This window comes from Gorilla gorilla, chromosome 16 (assembly GCF_029281585.2).
Source record: "Gorilla gorilla gorilla isolate KB3781 chromosome 16, NHGRI_mGorGor1-v2.1_pri, whole genome shotgun sequence".
In the NCBI taxonomy this organism is placed as follows: domain Eukaryota; kingdom Metazoa; phylum Chordata; class Mammalia; order Primates; family Hominidae; genus Gorilla; species Gorilla gorilla.
The window spans coordinates 40,170,793-40,187,814 of NC_073240.2; the positions used below are offsets into that span (position 1 = coordinate 40,170,793).

The 17,022-nt window shown below is 40.9% G+C and overlaps 2 long non-coding RNA genes across 2 annotated transcripts in view; one reads left to right on the plus strand and one right to left on the minus strand.

The window, feature by feature from the left end:
• Positions 1-17,022, minus strand: part of LOC129527089 (uncharacterized) — an 84,257-nt gene that overhangs the window by 29,926 nt on the left and 37,309 nt on the right. The gene's annotated exons all lie outside the window — the stretch shown is intronic.
• LOC109023396 (uncharacterized) lies at positions 12,082-16,274 on the plus strand. Its single transcript, XR_002002773.3, has 3 exons — positions 12,082-12,292; positions 13,566-13,702; positions 15,316-16,274. It is a non-coding gene; the product is annotated as an uncharacterized lncRNA (long non-coding RNA).

Sequence of the window (17,022 nt, forward strand, 5' to 3'; positions counted from 1 at the left end):
GCAGTATTGAAGAATTTGTGGACATGATTTTTTTAAAAATCACCACACCATCTAACCTTATTTCCCACAATTACCCCAATATACACAGCAGCAAAACCACGTTGCCATAGAAATTAACACTGGTTCGGGAGACCCAATTCTATGCCTGTGACCTTGGGGACTGCACTGTACCTATCTGATCTTTGGTTTTCTCCTGAAGGGTGAAGGGTTGGATTTGGAGGGTCTAGAAGCTTTTCCCTCTGACTCCTGCGGTCTGTAGCTCTAAGAGGGCAGTGAACTAGTTTGTTTGGGCCTCCTCTCACTGGCTACACCCACACTTCCTTTCTAGCTATGGCTTGGAGGGCCTACTCCAACTCTTTCTCCTCCCACTCATCTCTTTCTCTCAAAATCCCAACCAACTCAGGTCATGTGAGCCTCAAGTAAAAACAAAAAAAAATCCTTGTTTGTAAATGTTAAACAGCCTCACCTTGCTCTTTCCTGCGGCTGACATGTGCAAATATTGTCTCCCCATGGGCCACACAAAGACGCTGCAGGCTGGAGCTATTTTTCCCACCTCTTTTATGCCTGCCCATGTTTTCAGTGAACAGAGTTTAGAGAAATTATTTGCCAAATGATATCAGGCTCAACTACTCTGCCCCTCAGGGTTCCTTCAAACAGAGGAGCTCAAACCCTCAGCATTGTGTCCCTGCAGCCAGCATTCTCAAGGGAAGAGATCATCTTCACTTAACTGCCAATGACAAGGGGCTTAGTTTCTAATTTTTAATCTTTTCCAAATGTCTTGTTAAAATTAAACCATAAACTAAAGAAATCCCTCCCCAGATTAGGAAACCAAATGGGAAATGTGGCCATTTGGCATGAAACTGTCAAACATTTTCAGCACACATGCATCCCAACCCATTGGATGAGACAGCCTGCGTCACAGGCCAAGAGGCCGTGGCCCCACACATATCTCTGCAACTGCATTCAGAAGCCCTGACCTTGGGCCACTGCTCAGGCCTCCATCCTCACAGACGCTCTGAGGCGGCAGCTGGAAGGCTCAGGCCTAGTCATGCTCTGGATGGGCCATGTCTCTGCGGCTGCAGCTTTCAGAGCCACCTCTAGGCCTGGCTCAATTTTAGGGCCACAGGAGACTCACTCTCTCTGCTCCAGAATCTGTCTTCAGAGTAAAGCCTGAATTTTAAATTGGGCTTTGTTAGGGAAGCAGCAGAAATAAGTCTCAAATGAAAGAAGAAACAGGTCCTCTGAGGAGAATCTCAAATCACTAATCCTGGGGAAATGAAGCTAGAAAATGATTCCAGGAATATTAGGAATCCTAGGCTTATTCAAGTTGTTTATTTCATAGCAGAAAAAGATGCTGCTCAGGCAAAATTCTAAATTCAGCTGCTTTTCCTCCTTCATCTGATTCTCTTGCCTCCTTCCCTGGGCCTGGGCCTGGGCCTCTGTGTGTCCTGGTCCCAGGTCCTCGCTTCCCATCTGCTCTTTCCTACCTTCTTTGGAAAGACTAAAGTGCCTGGCCTACATAGAAGCGCTGAGTTCAAATGGTGACTCTAAAGCTAAGATCCTTCATAACCCGAAGGATTGAATGACAAACAGTGGCATTTCCAGCACCAAAACAGGGGTCAGGACAGACATTTGGTTCAGAAAGCCACCTTTACTCCTAACTCTACCCTCCTGTTCCTGCTCCCAAAGCCCCCCTGCTGGGGGATGTGACCCACAGCAGCCCCCTCCCCAGCCTGGTCCCTAAGAAATGCACATGGCACAAGTCAGCAGGCCAGCTGGCCATCCCAATCAGGGAGCAAACTAGAGGCCTAAACTAGAGCAGGGATTTCTAACATAGAGTGCCAGACCTCATGGGATCCGTGGATGGAACTGAGGAGGGCTACAAACCCGGATGAAAAAAAATATCTAGGCCAGGTGCGATGGCTCACGCCTGTAATCCCAGCACTTTGGGAGGCCGAGGTGCGCAGATCACCTGAGGTCAGGAATTTGACACCAGCTTGGCCTACATGGTGAAACCCCATCTCTACTAAAAATACAAAAATTAGCCAGGGGTGGTGGTGTGTACCTGTAGTCCCAGCTACTTGGGAGACAGAGGCAGGAAAATCACTTGAACCTAGGAGGCTGAGGCAGGAGAATCACTTGAAGCTAGAAGGCGGAGGTTGCAGTTAGCCAAGATCACACCACTGCACTCCAGCCTAGGCAACAAAGTGAGACTCTATCTCAAAATAATAATATCTATTACACTTTTTTCCCCACTAATGTCTACCTGAAATTTAGCATTTCTCTTTCCATGATGAGTGCAGGCAGTGCACCTTAGTAGTATTAATAGTCCTTGTGACTTTATCACCAATAAAAATTATAGGTATTTTCACATTACATTACAGTTGCCACAGAAATTTCCAGATATCATGTTTCTGTATCATTATTTTGAAATTAGAATAGTTACAAGATCCACTGAAAGATCTTACTATTTCATGCATTAATGAAGAGGTACTTATATTACATATTACATTTTTTAATTTCAACAACTATATTTCAATAAAATTATCATTTGTAATGCTATGTACATTATTTTAATGTTTTTAAAAATCTTTCTAAGTAGGCCACTATAGACCTCTCCAACATCAGAGAGTCCACAGCACAAAGAAGATTAAGAACCTTTCAATTACAGGTATACATGGATTTACTTATCTCCCGACCTTCACCATTGGGCCGCTTAATCCCCACTGGTAGAGTCAAACCTGCCTTAAACATGTTCCAAAGGAAAGAAGAGAAGTTCAAGAGTTCATCAGTGCAGCACAAGTTGATCTTGTTGCAAGTTCCGTTTTTGCCTTGAATTATGGATTTCCTGTAACTGGATTGCTGCCTGGTCCCACAGTTCCTCTGTGACTCAGACCTTGCCTTGTACCCCAGCCTCTGGGCCCCTTCTCTGAGAAACCTAAAAGACGTCCCATAAGTTCATATTTCCAAGGTTTCTAGCTCAATGAATTGGAAGATGTTTGTGCTGACCCTGTTTTCTTCTACAGAAAGCCCTAATGCTGAATGGCCGCCAGGAGACAGTTCATGAGATATTGCAGGTTGAATTATACATAAAATGAGAGCAGTCCCTTCCTGTGCAAAACCCCAATCTCCATTCCATCAGGAAGAATTTTTTAGTTGATCGCATTCACAGGAGCACTGGTCTTCACCACATTTAGTCCAAGGCTCCCAAAGGCACTGGAGTTGTGTGCAGTAGAGGAGCTAATGAGCCGCCATGTCTTCTTTCTCAATGTATGCTTGAGAAATGGATTAATGTAATTCCTAGAGGGCAAGACTAGAAGAGCTGTAAAATGACCTCATTTCTTTTTTAAATGTGAATGTGGCCCTCAATGATCAAGGCTGAGAATATTACAAAATCAACCATAAGCATACCACAGAAGAAAAGGAAACTAAATAACTCTGTGACCAGATAAACAATCTGGAACTTAAAACAACAAAAAGAGTTGTCCACCAAGGAAAAGTTCTTGCTTTCCAAATATGAAGATTTTCTTCTGAGGAAACACCAGTTTGGAAGGGCTTATCTATAAAAAAACTAAGGCTTCTTCTCACCACCAATTTATTAAAGCTGTGAAGAGCCTTGAGGAAATATGGGGCCTGGATGAAGACAAAGGGAGAATATTCAAGTATAATGCTCAACACAAGACCTGTTCAAGTCACAAAGAAGACTTCTCAGACCTTCAGTCCTCCCTGATACCTTCTCCAGATGTCACACTGTCGCCAGGTTAATGTACTTGAGTATTGAGAAATAAGAAAACGTGCATTGCTTTTATTTACTTCACTGTAAAAAAATTAGCTCACATTGTAATAGAAATGGCTCTAAGTTCTTTCCTATAGAGCCCATACAGATATTAAGACTTCAAGCCATGCTAACACTTAAAACCTGGGGGTTACTACAGAGTTACTTCATTTATTTCCATGGGCATACTAAAATTAGTCAATATAGAATTAGAACACACCGTGCTAAACATTTTGGACTTACATGAGGTCCCTCCTTAGCTCCCACTTCCTCAGTAATGCTGATTCTACAAAGAAACCATTTCTAAATTCATCTTTAAACAACATGCTATCAAATACTACTGAAATGAGGTTTGGGCTCCTCGGAGTAGTACATTTCCTTGGTTTTCATCTTCTCCACAGGGGCTACTTACATGGAAACCAAATTGTTTTCCCCAGAGATAGCCCCTTTTCTTTTCTCCAAGTACCACACTGTTGAATATGGCTGGGGTAGGGAACATTAAATGTAGCAAACCATGGTAATGAATTAGCCTTTCATCCTGAAGGGTTTCCAGGAAATAAACATGAATTCAGCCATGAAAAAAAAAAAAAGAGTATAAAAGTCAATTATATTTCAATGGCTTCCAAATAATAAAATATATTTTTAAGAACTCGTCAAACCTAACATGATGGCTCACACCTGCAATCCTAGTGACCCAAGAGGTTGAGGTAAGAGGATACCTCTGGCTTCTCCTAAACTTAGAAAACAAGTAGATTAAGGAAAAGAAGGAAATAACTAAATCTGCTCTCCCATGTGGCCTTCTAGCTCCTGCCCTATCTTTTTACCCTCACATGCTCATCTACTGGTCCACCTCCCACTCACTCATCAGCCCACTGGCATCTGACCTCTATCACTACTACTTCACCTAAAGCACCATTGCCAGGATGCACATGGTCCCTTTATGTAGAGTCCACAGGAGACTTCAGTCAGTATCTTACTGGATCACTATCCTGCATTACACACATCCTTGAAACCCTGTCTTCTCCATTATCCAGCACTCCACATCTCCCCCATTCTTCCCCTCCTTCTCTGGTTGCTCCTTCTGTCTCCTCCAGCTGTTTCTCTCCCCTTGCCCAGCTTTGAGGTGCTGCATTCCTCAGAGATCTTGTTCCACTTCTTACTCACCTCTTGGTGGGTGAATCACATGATGTAAATTACCAACTCTATGTTGACAACTTCCAAATCTCTATTTACAGGCGGTATTTCTGCAGTTTCAAGTCTGAATATCCAACTATGTAGTCAACATCTCCACTTGATTTCACAGACATCTCAAGCTCAGCATGTCCAGAGTGAATTTACTCTTTCCCCTAAGCCTGCTCCTCTCCTTGTATCCCCTGTCCTTCTATGCTCCTCAGTAAATGGCACCATCATATAACTGGTTGCTCAAATTAGAAAAATTGACGCCATCCTTGTCTTCTTTCTGTTCTTCAGTCTATCTAGCCAATAAATTACCAGGTCCTACTGATTCTATCTGCTAAATAATATTTTTGATCCGTCACTTCTTTCTATTTGCTTCGCAAAGTGAGACCACCATCATCTCCACTGATTTATGGCAATGAACTCCAAATCTCTTCCCAGTGTCCAGACTTGGCCCTCCAACCATTTTCTACATTGCCACCAGATTAATCTTTCAGAAATGAATTGCTGACCTTCCCCTACATAAACACACTCTAAACCCTTCATATATAGCCAAGGACAGTGGCTCAAACCTGTAACCCCAGCACTTCGAGAGGCTGAGATAGAAGGATTGCTTGAGGCCAGGAGTGCAAGACAAGCCTAGGCAACATAGCAAGACCCCATCTTGACCAGAAAAAAAATTAATTAGGCAGGCATGGCAGTGCATACCTATAGTCTTAGCTTTGAGAGGCCAAGACAGGAGGACCCCTTGAATCCAGGAGGTTGAGGCTTCAGTAAGCTATGATCATGCCACTGCCTTCCAGCCTGAGTGGCAGAGCAAGATCCTGTCTTAAAAAAAAAAAGAATCTTTCATATCTTCCCCAGTGCTAGAAGCTCAACACATCAATAGCTAAAAGAAGTTACAAGGCAAATTTACAAAGTTTCTGCCAGGTGGGATTTGTTTTTCTTTTCAATATATTGCTTGGGTTCCGTTTTATGATTATGAGACATCAAGCCTTTTACTACTAAGAAGCTGATGACCAATATTTTGTCATAGATCTTTTTAAGGAAAACAACAACATATTTTCTCACTATACCAAAGAAGGTCTGTCATAAACTCTATTCAGAAACAACATGAATACTACAGTAATAGGGAAATATTCCAAGAGTTGGAGGAAAAGTATTTCTCTCCCAGACCTCTAAAACTAAGATTCAGAATTATTTCTGTCTTCAGATCTTAGACATTAGTGAGAGTAAGAAGCAATGTCTCTTAACTGTGCATGCTGCCAGCTGATGGCTGAAAAGGAAAAGATTTAGGCCTGTCCCTATGGATATCAGAGAATCCAGTTCAGACATTCCCAGGCAGCGTGCAAGCATGGAGGTTTGAGGACTAGCTCACAGGCATGTGGTCTTGGACCAACCTCAGAAGCAAATTATTTATCAAAGTAAAGCACATTAGGATGACTATAGTTAACAATAATTTACTGTATATTTCAAAGTAACTGAAAGAATTAGAATGTTTCCAACACAAAGAAATGATAAATGTTTGATGTGAGAGATATCCCAATTACCTTGATTTGATCATTACATGTTGTATGCTTATATCGAAATATCACATGTACCCAATAAATATGTACAACAATTACGTATCCATGACTACAAATAAAAAAAATCTAAAGAAAGGAATCTTTAGCTATCTCAAAATCAAGAAAAAAAAAGCTGAGGTTTTCAAGAATGTGTGCACACATGCGGTGTGTATGTGCATGTTTGTGATTTATTGAGGGCTAAAAAGAGAGCTGATATTTCCTCTATAAACACTAAACTTATAACCACTCTCACCTCTAACCTAGGACCAACACTACACAACACACACACATCCCACTCATATATTCATACAAAGTGTACTGAGTCCATCTGATGAACTAATCTAATGATAGATTAGATATCTAATCCTCACAATTACATTGCAAGGTACATACTATTTTCTCTACTTTATAGAAGATGAAACTGAGCCCCTGAAGGCCTAAGGTCCTGCAACATGTAATAAAAGGAAGCTAGAATTGGAACCCTGGTGTGTTCAATTCCGAAACCAGCCCTTCTTCCACTACACCTTCCTCAAAAGGCCTTCTAAGCCGTCACTCTCCTAGCACTGGTTACAAGAAATGTCGGTGGGAGTGGTTGTTTTACGATAAACCACTCTGATAAAAAAATGCTCCAATGATTATTTTTGAGATGTCAGAGCTGAAAATGTACAGATTTCACTGGACGAAGAACCTGCCAAGTGGTGATTGCACAACCAAAGCACTGCAAGGAACCAAGGAGGCCAAATGTGTGTTGGAAAAATCACAGATGTCATCTGGGAATGCTCAGAGCCTTGGGCTTTCACGCTGAGACAGACTCGCTTCCACCGGAACCTCAGCCTTTTAAGGCTAAATCAAGGCCGTGACTTCCTCAGCTGAATCAACCTGACACTGTTCCCTGAGCTCACTGGGATCCTATTGGCAGAGCATCAGCCCCGTCATGGAAAGAATGCCTCCACCAGGGAGGACTGGGTTAGTCCCCATCCTGAACTGGATCATAAACACCCACCTTGTCATAAAGCTGCTGTGAGTCTTACAATGGGAAGATGGGGGAGGCAGCACACTGGGGTCAGGAGTGGAGATACTTAGGCTCCCCAGAGAAATTAGTCACAAGTCTTATCCCTTCATCTCCATTTACAGCCATTTATTTGGGAGCAACATACTTTAAATGAGTGATAAACAAAGTGTCTCCCCACAGCCCCCACCCCAGCATGTGTTCTGAAGTTCACAGGAAGGCTTCTCCTCATTTGCTTTGGGGCCCGCAGGCTGCCTGCTAACAGCTGGGTCTTCCCATGAACAAATTAGACAGTAAATATTCCAGGATGAAGAGGGCTTCAGGGAACAGAATCTGCCGTTTATTTGACTTGTTTCGTTAGACACAGTGCCATCATACCAAAATTAGAAAAAAGAAGGAACTCAGTGGAAATCAGCTACACAAGAAGAACCTCTCAGTTCTGAGAATTCACATTAACCAGTGATTAAGAAATATTAAAAAGGTATGAGCCTGTGAAGTTGAACATACAAGAATGCTTTAGAAAATGGAATGTTCACACTGTTGCCAAGTGACGTTCCAAGTATTGATTACTCTCTACAGATTATGGAAAATATTTGTCTGAGCTCTTATTTCAACTGCTCCATTCTCAGCTAGTGAGGAGAGTAAGATGTAGTGAGGCATGTGTTCAGAACTTTCTCCCAGAGGTAAATTACTGATGCATGACTTTTAAGGTGCTAGGAGAGGTAAGGAAACTTTTATAAAGATCCCAGTGGCCTTCTAAGAGGAAAGAGACGGCAAGTGTTTAATGGAAAGTCATCAGGGTAGATTTATATAAGTGACCCCAATCAAGGCCCAAGACAAGAAGGAACTACTGGCTTCTTTAAAAAACAACCACCACCACCACCATAACATCATAGGTAGAAAGAGATTGGACTAGAGGGCAGGCCTGTACACCAAGACGGACCTCTGAGAATGAGTAGTAAGTGGTTCTGATTCTCTGAGGCCAAAACTGTCAGGACTGGTACTGACCCAGCCCTACTGGACACAAGTTTGTTCCCTAGAGAAGGGAGATATAGGGGAACCAAATGCAACACAGGCCAACTTTTGAAAGCTGCATTCTTGGGTCAGGAAATAGGGAAGAACTACTGTGGCTAGGGGGCTGCTGAGAAAAGGTGCTCTGCTACCCCTCCCTCCATTGCCATGAAGGGTTAACCCATTCAATTTGCATTTTCCTGAGTAAGAGGCTTGACACCAGCTCTCCCACTTGGCAGCCTGGTACTGCATTGTAAAGCAACCAGCTTCAGGGATGTTTATGGCATCTTCTAGCTTCATGGAGTGTGGTAGCCATGAAAATAAGCCACACAGACTTCCTCCTATAGAAGGTAGAATTAATCCAGGGTCCCAACTGCTGTATTTTAAGTCTGTTGCTGTGTTTGTACCTTGACCTCACTTTCCAAGGCTGCTGCTGGCCAATGATGTGGTATTGTGAGGGGACCCCCTCCTCTGAGAAGCAGGGCTCCTTCTTTAGCTGACTCTGGCACACGGACTCCCCAGTGGCTTTGCTGGAGCTTCCTTCCACTGAGGGGCAGTCTAGCATTCTAAGCTTCCATCCAGTCTTCTCTCAGTCTCCCCTTCACTCAGGGTCAGGCTAACACTGTGATCTGACTGCTAGCCCGGACTTCTCCACCTCCCTTGCTGTGTCATTCCACATAGGCATTTCCCCTAATAAACTCCTGGAATACTTACTAGTATCTTGATATCTGCTTTGGAGGACCCTAACAAGGCGGAATGGTTGAACTGTGTCCGCTGGGGCAAAGAGGAAGAGGCTCAGATTACTCCCTAGATATAAATTAGTACTCCTGAAGGTTTCTTAAGATTATCATAAGTATGGAAGCCAGAGAGCACTGTAGAGGAGTTCAAGTTGATTAATTGCATCTGTGATATACATATATGTGTGTGTGTGTATATATATATATAGTATATATATGAGTGTGTTTATGTATTTTTATATGTATATGTTTATATGTGTGTGTTTGTGTATATGTGTGTGTATATGTGTGTGTGTATATATATATTTTATATATATGTATATATAAATAGAGAGAGTGTCCACTATACAAGTCTAGACCAGAAAGGAAACATCAAGTGAAAGGCCTACTCCCATAGCAGGAGGAAAAATGGGAGCAGATAACACATACCTGGAAGCAGGCTAATGTCTTAGCCATGGTGACCTCCTAAATGCAATGGGCATCCATTCATAGTATCCCCCTGTGACCTACGCGCACTGCTTGATTTCTATATGTGGTGAGAGTTGAGGAATTTCCTCCAGATCCCGTTGGCTGGACCCTACACTTCCAGTGGCCTGAAAAAGTTCTCCAGATGCTGCTGAATTGACCACTAGTCCTTGAGCCTTGCACATTCTGCCTGGCTCAACTAGGAGTAGAATGAGATAGTTCTTCTAGAGAGAAAGACAATCTCAGAGATACTCACTTTCCACTAAGTGCCCCATTTACATATAATTGATAACATAAATTTTAATCCATCGGGTATTCATCATGGGCAAAGCATTTTACGTTCATTCATTTCATTCATCCATTTACTCATTCAACTCATTTATTGAGCTTCTACTACATGCCAGCAGTCCCCAAGGAGCTATACATAGAGCAGCAAACAAGGCTGAAACAACCTAGCTCTTATGAAAGTTTACATTCTACTGGGGAAGAAAACAGAAAGAAAAAAAAAGCACACAGAGATATATGTTTTGGGTAATGATATATACTGTAAAGAAAACTAAAGCAGCAGAGTAAGGTGCTAGGAAGTTATGGGCAGACAGGGAGAGTCTATTTTATGAAGAATAGGCAGGGAAAGCCCTTCTGAGGAAGAAATACTAGCAGGGATCTAAAGGAATTGAGGAGTTCGCTGTGTAATAGTCAAAGCTGTGAACAGTGCATTTAATCTCCTTTAATCAACACAACAAACCCATGAAGCAGAAGGCATCTTCCTCCTATTATGACGAACTTGAAAATCAGAAAGTTTAGACATTCAACTGGATCTCAAGCAGAAGCTCATGTTGTTAACCATTATGCCTTGCCATCACGGTGGATTCCAGAATTTTCCCACTTTCTAAAATCAAAGAGAAAACCTGGCTTCTGTTTTTGCTGGCACCCTTTTTGGCCTTTCCAATTTAATTGTTGGGGTGCAGAGGAGCCACTTAACAGGTGACAAAGAGCTAGCTGCGCTAGAAAAGCTCTATCCCCCCTTTCCCACCCACAACACACACCTACATCTAAGACAGCCTGGTCTCCAGCAATGTCTACGGGCTTCCTTTGAAGCAATGCAAAGACCCTCTGCCTCTCCCCTTCAGGAGGCTGGCATTGCCTGGGGGCCTTAATTCCTGAGCAGTGTATGCTGGGACCAAGACCTTGAAGAAACTGGCCAGGTCCTGTTTCTTGAAAGGGTATTTGCTGCATAAACGGACAAGGAAATGTTCAGGTAGAACAAATAGTGGAGTCTTGCTTGGGTTTATACATGGAAACTTATGAAGCTGTCAGCAACATGTGTGAAAATAACAACCTGATTAAAGCTTGTAATGGAAAGATGAGCCACCAGTAGCTTCCACGATCATAAAATATGAACTCAAAAATAACTGCTGAGTGCTCTTAATTTTACAGATTTTTTAAACAGTCCTTGACACATAGTAAGCCCTCAAAATGAAAGCTATTATTATTATTGCAATCATCAATAATTATCATTATCATCATAACTCCCTTTCCTATCCCAAAATACTGGTGGTTAGGGTAAGAGGGTGACCATAGGGACCTTTAGGGACCTCAGGAAGTTGTATATTTCCCTGTAACAGTTAACTAGCCTGGACAGAGGTCCCGGCGGGGAAGCTCTAAAACCAGCCTTCAGCAAGAAAATTTGTGACTCACTAAACCCATAGATATTTATGTTGTTCCTGCTGCAAAAATGTCCATTTCTCCTGGGTAATAACTAAGTCCCATAAATAGATTCTAAGCTTCTACCAGTTCACCAAAAATAAACTAGTAGGACTTGTAGACATGCCACTAGCTCTATTGCATCATATGATTTTTGTCTTCTTCCCATTACCTGCTTTATTTAAACCCCAGTCAAATCCAGAGGCCCAGGCAATATTAAAAGATCCAAAGCCTCTGTACCCATGGTTTCCTGACCCCTGAGTCCTCTTATTCTGTTACCGATAACTTTGGGGGTTGATTTTTTTTTTTTCCTGAGCAGACATTTTTGTTTCACTAGCACCATTTCTGCCATGTGATTTAAATATCTGTTTCACTGAGTTTTGTGATAACTGTATGGTTGTCTTCAGGATGGTAAACATGTTTGCATAACAGTGATCTAAACTGAGAACTGATGTAACTCCCTGAGGACAGAGATATTCCTGATTAAATCATCCCTAGAGAATTCCAACAGCAATAGGGTTTGGAAATCATATTTCTACTCACTTTTCTGCTCAACCAACGGGGCAATTTTTATATACAAGTTGGAATTTACATCTGATAAGGATTTGATACACCTTCCTTTTCTCCCCTATTCTCTAGGGCTGATAGTCCACTATGTTATCAAGTTCAAAGCCTAAGAAATATTGAACATTTCCACACATCAATGTGGGTACTATGTTTAATTTGAGAATGGCCAACTGTCCTCGAAGTCTCAATCTCTTTGGAGCCTACCAGCTCCGAGAGAAGTTTGAGGATGCTGCAACACCCTCCCCTGCAAATCCATCTACTCCTCCCACTTCTATCCTAATGGGTTTGTATTGACCAAGTCTTCTCAGTTATGTATTACGTACTTGATAAGGGATTACAGAATAGCCAGGCGCTGATCAAAAATCCTCCTAGAGTTTAAAAGGTGGAATATATATATATAGCAGGCAAAATAGTGGTTTATCAGGCAGCTACAATAAGCTGTTATATTTTCAGATTGTGCTCTGTTTGTTGGACTGCATTGTATTTTCCCTCTTTTGTGAAAAGGTAAATAACCTAGGCATGCAGGAATTAACTTGTTAACAAGGAACAAGAGAAGAAATCCACACAAAGCAACCAGGTCACTGAGAACTCAAGACCCTTTCCTCTTAGTGTTCTCCCACCATTCTCATTAACCCAAACTGCAGTGTTTTCCTCTTTCTCCTGGCCCTAAGGTCCAGTGTTTCTGACCTTGTCTTAGAAATCCCTTCTCAGCCCACAACCTCAGCTAAGAGTCATAATCTCTCATGGTTGGCAGGGAGAGTAAAGGTGATGTAGTTCAAGTCCTCACCTCCCAGTACCAGAAGTCGCTCTTCAGTATCTTTGACCAAAGTCATATAAGTCTTTCCAAGTCCTTCTATGATAGATGGCTGAGCACCACCAGTTAACGGGAACGCCCTCCTTAGGTTGAGTCAAATCTCCCTCTCTGAAAGTTTCATCCATTTGCCATCATCCTGCCTTCTCTTTTCCTTTCTACTATTCTTGCTTCCACTACCTGAACTCACGCACTGAATTCCCACCAAACTCCCACTGTTCAGTGTAGAGACTATAGATGTGTGATGCGTTAGCCTCTTGGTTTGCACCCTCTGGAGGCTAAGTTCTCAGTATCTGTCTTATGTGATGCCTATGGCTGGGGACAAGATTCTGGATATGGTCTTACAGTGCAGAGTACAATGGGGGCCATTTTTTCTCATGATCAGGACAATACCACTTGGTCTATATCTATAGCCCAGGAAAACATTAATGTTTACTAGCTTATTTGCAAGGCCAACAGATGTTGGGATAATGGCCATTTTTCACAAGAATTCTTATCAAGCAAACTCTCCCCATGTGTTGATGGCTGTTTACTCACGATGGTCTATGTTTCCATGACAGTGTTATACCTTTTAAGGGAACCATTAAGAGTTAAAAAAAAAAAAACTTATAATAAAACTCTATAATGAGAAAGTTCACTGTGTATTTTTTATCATTTCTGCTACTATACATAGTCATATAAATATTTGCTCTTAGGAGCTTTCTAAAACACAGCCTTAACTTTCAGTTTTGGTTTCCACTCCCAGGTATAGTTCTTGGCTGTGCTGAGGATCTGTAAGGCACCAGATGTGAAAGTAAGGAAGAGAGATGGATGTGGAAGAAAGTCACTGCCCAGAGAATAAGGAGACCTGGATTCTAATCTCAGCTCTGCCATTAACTAGCTGTGAGACTCAAGAATAACTAATCATTTTGATAACTCGTTTTTTACTTTTTAAAATGAGGAGCCAAGTTTAGACAATGAGCTCGGCTCTTCACCAGTGATAAAGTGTCTGGGACATGTTTCCATTCAAGCAATGCTCTTCCTTCTTGGTAAGACAATGAGATCCCCATGATGGAGCCAGTGTAGTATTGCCCAGTAGGCAGGGAGATGAAGAGCCCTGGAATCCCCTTTAATCAATGGCCCTTAGCTCAGAGACCATTTCTGCACCAGGCGGGAGGGAAGAAGCCCTTCTCTCAGGTTCTTGCCGAGGCCTGCTATTTAAAACAGATGGCACACACGGGCAGTCCATTCCCACACCCCTTCCACTCTCTAAGCACTTTGAATATATTAAAACCTTTTCTTACCTCTCAGTTCCAATTTGGTACTCAAGCCCATGTGAACACTAAAGCCATTAACCCAAAACTTTTCCTTGCTGCTTCTTCTCGTATTAAAAAATAATCTTTATTTTTCTTATCACTTAAGATATACACATTTATTGTTAATATATATACATAAAAAATGAAGATATGCTGCTAACACCCCATTCGGACATAATGAGATTTTGGTGTCTATTATTTCAGAATTGCGTGTGTGTGCATGCATGTGTGCATGTAACACATGCATGTACATTGTTAAAATTAGGCCACACTGTGATGTTTTGTGGTCTGCTTTTTCAGTTAGTAATATGTCATGACCACTTTGCCATCCTACTACATAGTCAATTGCATGAATCACCCATGATGGTTTTAAGTGGGTCTGTGTTGTTGGACATTGCAGCTGCTTTTCTAGAGGCTGCTCTTGGATTGGTCACTGCACCTCTTTGTTCGCCTTGCAGGTTCTGGCAGGTTTGCACATTATGATCATAAAAGCCAAATGTTAGAACTGAAAGAGGGTCTACCTTACACATCACCTTGTTCAAATCCTCTCTTTTCTTTTTCAGTCTATACTTTATCCAACAAAGAATAAATCATTTCCAAACATTTTCAAAGGTAATAGAAATCCAAAAGCCATTGTTTGCTTGATAGAAATGAAAAATATTTGTTGAAGTGTTTATTCAAAGAGAGACCATGTATAAGATATTTGATGAAAATGCTACTGAACAACAGAACCTGAATCAGTATGTAATTTGAGAGCAATGTATGCTTCCAAACTATTGGCGTAACATATATACTATTGATTAATGCACAATTATTTGGCCAATTCTAACTACTGTCATCCTCAAAACCTAAGCCAATATGCCCCTCAAGACATCCTTGCTTTTCTTCTCATTTCTTTCCTTTGGTTTGCTTTGCTTTGTTTTCTTAGTTCATCTGAATTACCCTATTCCCTTATTTCTAGAGGTAGAGATTTGGGCAAGTTAATTATTTAAGTTGTTTGAATACAGTATTTTACTTCCATTAACATAATAACTCTACAAAAATAAGAAAAATAGAGGAAGTACTTACAAAATTTTAAATAGACCTTATACTTATTAAACAATTCTATGTTTCTGTTAATAAAAATTGCATAGTGGTTACAAGGTGGATATAGGAATTACAAAATGTACAAAATCCTGCAACCCTTCTCTTTTTGCACAGATGAAACTATGGCTCAAAAGGGAATAAGAGATCAAGGCAAGCATGGACATCTTGTACATGGAAGTGCAGACCAGAACTTGTATCACAGCCAGTCATATCCGGTGCTTTCCATGCTACTTTTACATACATGTATCCTTAAATTTGATCCTCTTCTAGTTTAGTCTAAACTCTTTACTTTGTAACTTCCAAACCTAAAAGGTGCAGCAGACATTGACAATCTTAATTCATTTGTCAGGTCATTTGGTTTCTTGGTTTCCTAAGGGACTGTATCCTTCCTGCCCTGCTAATGGGGAGACTTTTTTGTTTTTTGTTTTCTGTTTTCCTTAATAAGTGAGGCCAAGTGCTGTGTGTAACTGTGGGGTGGGCAAAATTAGGATTCCTGAATCACTTCGCTTTTTGTTGCCTTTCTCTTGGGAGAATGGTTACCATTGCCGAGAAGCATAGTTAAAATTGCTTTTGTGTTTCATAAACGAATTCATACTTAGATGTCATTGACCAACAACTAAATAGTATATCAGAGATGAAAGGCATCCTAGAGATGACCAAATCAAGCTCTTCATTACTCAAAGGAGAAAAAAATCCAGAAAGTGGATGACATATGTTGAACTAGTGATGGAAGTAGAACAGGGTAGTGTATTTTCTGCCTCTTAATTCTTCATTTTTTACAGTAAACCTGATATTAGGTATATGACTAGGAAGATATGTGAGGTAAGGAGCAGAGGGTTTGGCTCCAAAATCATCATGTAATCATCCTCCTCCAAGCTCTGAGAGCTTCTCTCACATGTTAATTCAGAGGCAGTAACAAAAGAATTAATGCTCCTGAAGGTTTCTCAATTTTATCATCTGGAAAGTGGAGTGAATCTTTGCAGAGCCCTTCTGAAGAGGGCCGACCTTGGACTGCACTAGGTTATATTCATTTGCTATTACTCAGCAATAAAAAGTAAATGCAACAATATAAATGAATCTTAAAAACATAATATGGAAAGAAAGCAGCCAGACACAAAAGAATACCTCCTGTTTGGTTTCATTACCATAAAACCTAGAACAGACAAATGAATATACTATGATTTTAAAAAGATCATTATGATCAGAAAGCACTTGCCTGTTACAGGAAGGAGATGGGGATTGACTGGAAAGGGGCATGAGAAAACTGTATGAAATATTATATATGGTTTAATCTTGTTTTGGGGGTGGATACATAGTTGTGTATAATTGTCAACAGTCATTGAACTGAGCACTTAAAATCTCTGCATTTTATTGTATGTAAATTTAATTTTTAAAATTATTTTAAAAGAAAAGTAAAAGGATAGAAAAAGATATACCATGAAAACAGCAATCATACAGAGTTGGAGCAGCTATACTAATATTAGATAAAATAGTCTGTAAGACAAAAACTTATTAGAGATGAAGAGGGACATTTTAAGTGATGACAATTTATTCAATAAGGAAGATGTAACAAGAATAACAAGTATATATGTACCTAATAACAAAATCCCAAAATACGTAAAGCAACAACTGACAAAATTGAAGGGAAAGATAGACAATTCAACAATAATAGTTGAGGACTGGAATACCTCACTTCCAACAGTAAACAGAAAAACTGGGCAGAAAACCAACTGGGATACAGAGACTTGAAAAACATTGTAAACCAAGTAGAATCAACACACATCTATAGAAAACTCCACCCAACAACAGCAGAAAATACAT